The following is a 6,000-nucleotide window of genomic DNA, read 5'->3' as shown; positions in this document are numbered from 1 at the left end:
GTAAATAGGCCAAAGTCAAGTTCAATGAAACTAAGATCTATAATGATCGTAAACATTAAACCTATAAACAAATGCCCAAAGGATTCATGTTACTTGGATATAATTACTATACTAATCTTCAATAGTTTTTTCGATTTTCTTCGCCTTTTTAATTTGCATAATAAATGTTGTTTTATGCACAGCTTGGCAGTTGATCAGGTTTACGTCATTGGAAAGTTTGTTCGTAAATTTTCTTAGCAAGAGCCTTTGGCGTGCAAATTTTTGTTTGTGTTTTCTAGTTTCGTTTGACAAACATAACTTAAGATTATATCATGTTTATGAAAAATTAATGGTCAGTGTTCCTGGGGATTTTGACGGTCAACCCGCTTTTAACAATTAATCTATGATAAAGGTAAGGCCTCCTATCCTTGGCAGAGAAGCCATGTCTAAACTGATGCATGTTTCCTGGTCTCGCCGTAGGTCAGCGATTGCTTAAAATTCGCAATTTCTCCCCAGTATTTCTTTTCTGTAAATTTATGTGTATTTTACTCATACTATGGTACAGTCGGCGTACCCTTTTAGCCTACTTGCGGTAAGAGTAGTATAAAAGTAGGTTATATAACTTATTAACATAAAGGAGAATTTTTTTGTTTAACATTATCACCTGTTTGTGCCCATGCAATCGCTGGTAGAAATGTTAATCGCTTTTTCCCTTTGTTCTTCCAATTGGTATTCCAGTGAGTTGACTACAGTTGCTATGCAAAGCTAATTTTAATATACGGTATGACTTTAGTTACTTTCCGACAGGCATTTGACCTACCTGGTTTTTAACATTGTTGGAAGGTGGCGTTGCTTTTGTGTGTTCTGTATACGCACACAAACACGCGCTCACACACACATATAATGTGTATATATATATATATATATATATATATATATATATATATATATATATATATATATATATATATATATATATATATATATATATATATATATTAGGTTAGGCCTATTGCTTTTGAATTCTGTGTTGGGACACTCGGCTTTTCAGTCTTCTTTTGGAGCTTATCGTATTTTCCCCAAATACTGTAGTTGTAAGCTTTTACCCGTTAGGCCTACGGTGGTTCACAATATCTCTACTCAAGAGGGCATTGTGCTAGGGGCTTGTTAAGGGAGATATCCTTTAGATAGGTTATGTTAGGGTTAGGGTGGATTAAACAAGAATTAAGACTAAGCCTACTTATATCACGGAACTTGTGGAAATGGCGCCGTCACTCACAATTGAAGGAAACATACTTCATATATATATATATATATATATATATATATATATATATATATATATATATATATATATATGTGTGTGTGTGTGTGTGTGTGTGTGTGTGTGTGTATGTATGTATGTATGTATGTGTATGGTATCATTTCTAACTCATTCTTGCTATCTGACTCCTAATTCTTCTTAAAGCTTTATTCTCAAATCAACAAAAATCTTTGGGATATGGTTTCATAGTCATACCATGATTCACGTGCGTATAGCAATGGGGATCGCTTTATACTTATGTTTTTAAAACCTTACGTTTGTTTGCAACACCAATCTATATGATTTTCAAATCTAATTCACCTGGCCTTTCGTGTGATTTTCCTTTTCTGTCACTAAATTCCAACTAAAGAGAACCTGTATTTAATATCATTGTTCATAAATATGTGAAAGATTCGACCGTTTTCATCCTTTCTCCAATAATGTTATTTTATCCCTTGATGCATACTCTGCTCTCATCTCTCTAGAGTCTAGATGTATGATGCGTTCCGTTAAGCAAGTTTTGTTAGTCTTGCAGTATTCTGATTAAAACAGCCGATGAAGCAGTTTTTTCATAAAATCAGCATTCATTTTGAATGCCATTCATAGTGGGGCTCTGGGTGAATTTTATTAATGATGTTAGTAATAGTTTTACATTATTATTATTATTATTATTATTATTATTATTATTATTATTATTATTATTATTATTATTGATCAGGAGCAACAAAGAAGGGTGGTTCAGTAGGAATAATTGTAGTTGTACAATTACTCAAAATTTTACTGGAAAGAGCATGTGAAACGTAACCAAGTCTTCTTCTGTCGCGTTTGTACTGTAATTATTTATTAAGCAAATATTTTTGTACCCTTGTTGTTTATGGTATGGAGTGAAATAAAAAAATAATACGTCATAATTAATAAGTGTTCAAGGGGGAAATTTAAGGACCATTGTGTGAACAGTTTGATTAAAATTACTTGTAAATTAATTAGTACTATATTGTAAAAGTGAAACAAAGAAATGAAACATTTATGAATAGTTCGTTTAGATTTATTACACTGTACTGAAATTAGAATAAAAAAAAATAAAAAATAAAGGCCTTCTTTGTTAAGAAAGTGCAGTCACATACATATCCTTGCAAACATTTGTATGTGAACGGAGGTTCCGTTGTAACTGTGTCCAATTTGCCGGTCTGCTTTTGCTGTAGGGAAAGTCGCTCAAATGAAGACCTGTCGATAATCTTATGTCGGGGAGGCTTGGAGGAAGTGGAACGCCACCACGCTTAGGTGATTTTATTACTTATGCATGAAGCATTTTATGCATATTTTTCCGGACTGTGCTAGTTTTATTTCTTCACATGCTACACACACACACACACACACGTGTATGTATATTTATATATGTATACGTATACACAGTATGTATAAGTGTGTATTATATATACTGCATATATATATATTTATTTATTTATATATAAATTTTGTACACCATTCTTTATTGGTGAGGTTGCTAGCCCTCTTGTCTTTTATCTTGACTCAAAGACGCTGCTACCCGTTTACAGTTGGGTGTTTTTTTTGGGGGGGTGGGTGCTGTTAAGTCCTGTTGCTGAATCAGTTCTACGATTGTCAGTTCCCTTTTCGAGAGATTGGAAGGATTTATATACCGTATACTTTGTATGAACAGATATTCAAGGACTATTGTCATTGTCTCTAGATTGCTTTTTGTTAGCATTTTTTTTTATTTGCCGGAAAGTTGTTTTCCAACTTTGAGTCGTACCTAAGGCATGTGCTTTTGAAATCGGTATAAAATTCGATAGTTACAGAGATTTACGTGTTGAGGAATGTACAGCATCCTCTTGAACATAGCTATCCAATTTTACTGAAACCTGGTAACGCAAAAGCCGTCACTCTCTTATAAGAACTGTGATGGTGTGAAATCTAAAGACTACAGATTTTTTCACACTCCCGGCCCCTTAGCTTCTTAGCTGTGGAACTCCACTTTTCTTGAGCATTTCCTAAACTTCCAAAACATATCTGTACGAGGCAAACGTGCTTTCTTCCAGAGATATGTCGAGCTCTAAGCTTTTACACACCTTGGTCTTCAGACATACTCTGATAGCCTATATTTTGGATGCTCCTCTGTTGACAAGGTGAAATCTAGTCCAGTTTATCTAATCTACGATCCCACCCTCACTTTTACATTAGATCCGGTCTATTACCTTTTGTTTACGGGTATTACTTTGTTTATTGTTGTCCTGAGTTTACATATTTCCTTTAGGCTAAATATAGGCATCTGTGTAACACCCTGCAGTCCACCTTTTACCTCTTATGCCGGTTTGAGGTCTAGAAGTCCCTCAGGTATTCTGCTCTGGGAAAGATTTTTTCCAGTCTGTGGAATTCTCTTCTTCTCTTGTTATACCGCATGCCTACTGTATAAGATGCCTAACTTTCAGGAGCGATTTTTTTTTCTTGGGACTTTACTCCAGGTTGTTTCTTCGGTCACTGTTTTATCTTGCAATATGATTTCTTATAGTCGCCTGCATTGTGAGATCATGGCCACCTATTGTGTTAAAAGTATGAATGTGGCTGTGTGACTATTGTGGTTTTATTTTACTGTCCTCCCGGAACTATTCCTTATAAGGGAAAACAACCTAATATTAATATATATATATATATATATATATATATATATATATATATATATATTTATATATATATATATGTATGTATGTATATGTATGTATGTATGTATGCATGTAAATTAATGAAAACTAAGTACCGATTACTTCGTGTAGTTGTTACACATTTTCAGGATACACTGAAAATGAGTAAGAATTACACAAAATACTGGGTACTATACATTCGTGCATACATGCACACACATATATAATATATGTGTGCGTGTATGTATGTATATATGTATTTACATATACATACATATATAAATATATAATGCAGAGGGATGGCGTTTAAACACAACTGATATTTCATAGTTAACTTTTTCCCAAAGACCGGCGGGCAACATTGTTTACCCTGAGGCTCATCGAACGGATCCGGAACGATTACTGTAAGCAAACAAAACCAACCCCGGCCAAAAAAAAAAAAAAAAAAAAAAAAAAAAAAAATAATCCTATGAACTCTGCGTCAGCCATTCGACTGAAACCGTGCCTTAAAATATTCGCTTTGTCCCTTGTTACTGGGGAATCAAGCGATGAGAGAATGCCAGGTTAATACTTTTTTTTATAAATTGAAAATTCGTGAGGATGCATCCAGAGGTGAACATGACCCACAGTGGCCCGTAGGGGGTGAGAGCCGTCAGCGCACCTCATGCGGTGGTGCACTTGTAGGCATTATTTAAGGTTCTTTGCAGTGTGCCTTCGGCCTCTAGCTTTCAGGCCTTTTACTGTACTTCTGTTCGTATTCTCTTTCTTCCATCTTACTTTCCACCCTCTCCTAACAATTGATTTAAAGTGCAACTTCGGGGTTTTCCTCCCGTCACACCTTTCAAACCTTTTACTGCCAATTTCCTTTTCAGCGCTGAATGACCTGATAGGTTCCAGCGCTTGGCCTTTGGCCTAACTTCTATATTCTGTTCTATCCTATGACCCACGGCGAGGCTTAGGGCTTCGAGTTTCAAGTTTTTCGGTTGTGAAAGGAAGTTCACAGCTAACTTGATGGTTCTGTAATGCTAATTTTTTTTTTTATTTGTTTTTCGTTTAAACCCAAAAACTACCTCATGATTGCTTCCCGTAGGGGGATAGTGCCCTCAGTGCACCTCACATGGTGTGCTGTAGGTATTACAATGGGTGTTTGCAGCGTCCCATCGGCCCTTAGCTGCGCCAGATTTTTATCCCTTTACTTTACCCCCATTCCCGCTTCCTTTCTTCAGTCGTTTTGTCCAGCCTGTACTATTATCTCTTAGTACGACAGTGGGGTTTTCTCCCAGTTCCACCTTTAGGTCCTCGTACTTCCTCTCTTTCATTTTCCGTCTCTCTTTCTCTCGCTGTCCAACCACTCCAACTCTCTCTTTTCAGGCAGAAAGTTTCCCAGAGCCTGACTTGACAATCTAAATTTCCAAAATCAAGGTATGTGGTTACATGTCTGCCTCGCTAACGATAGGAGAAGTTCAAAACCCCGGCAGGACGGAGCGACGTAAGCAAGTTTTAAAATCTTCTTTGTCCATCGATGTAAGTAGTGAATTTGCACATGGTAGTTAGTCGACAGTAAGGGGTCGCAGCAAACGCAAGGACAACTGGGTTGATGAGTGTAACGCATCATTCTGTATCTCAAAGTAGATAAGAGCGATGTTTGCCATTATTCAAGGGATGAAGCCCATTAGCTTTGTACACACACACACACACACACACTCAGAGAGAGAAAGAGAGAGAGATATGGAGAGAAAAGAAAAACAAGCAACATCACCTGACTCTGAACTGCAAGTCTGCAGGTAAGGCCGTTAACTCGATGGCACGATGATCGCATTTGCAACGAAGCGGAACAAAAGCGAAAAAACAAATAATCCCATGAACTCTGCACAAGCCATTTGATTAAACTCTAGCCGTAAAATATTCCTGTTATCCCATGTTATTGAAAAGTAAAATGGCCAAATGGGTCCGGGTGTGGGAGTTGCGGGGGGACGTGGGGATGGAGAGGGGGATGGGGAGGGATTGAGGTTGATACTTCACAAATGGAAAATTTGCTGTGAATTATTTTGCGGCTGGAAG

This window comes from Macrobrachium rosenbergii, chromosome 5 (genome assembly GCF_040412425.1).
Source record: "Macrobrachium rosenbergii isolate ZJJX-2024 chromosome 5, ASM4041242v1, whole genome shotgun sequence".
NCBI lineage: Eukaryota > Metazoa > Arthropoda > Malacostraca > Decapoda > Palaemonidae > Macrobrachium > Macrobrachium rosenbergii.
Note: the sequence above shows the minus strand (reverse complement) of the source record.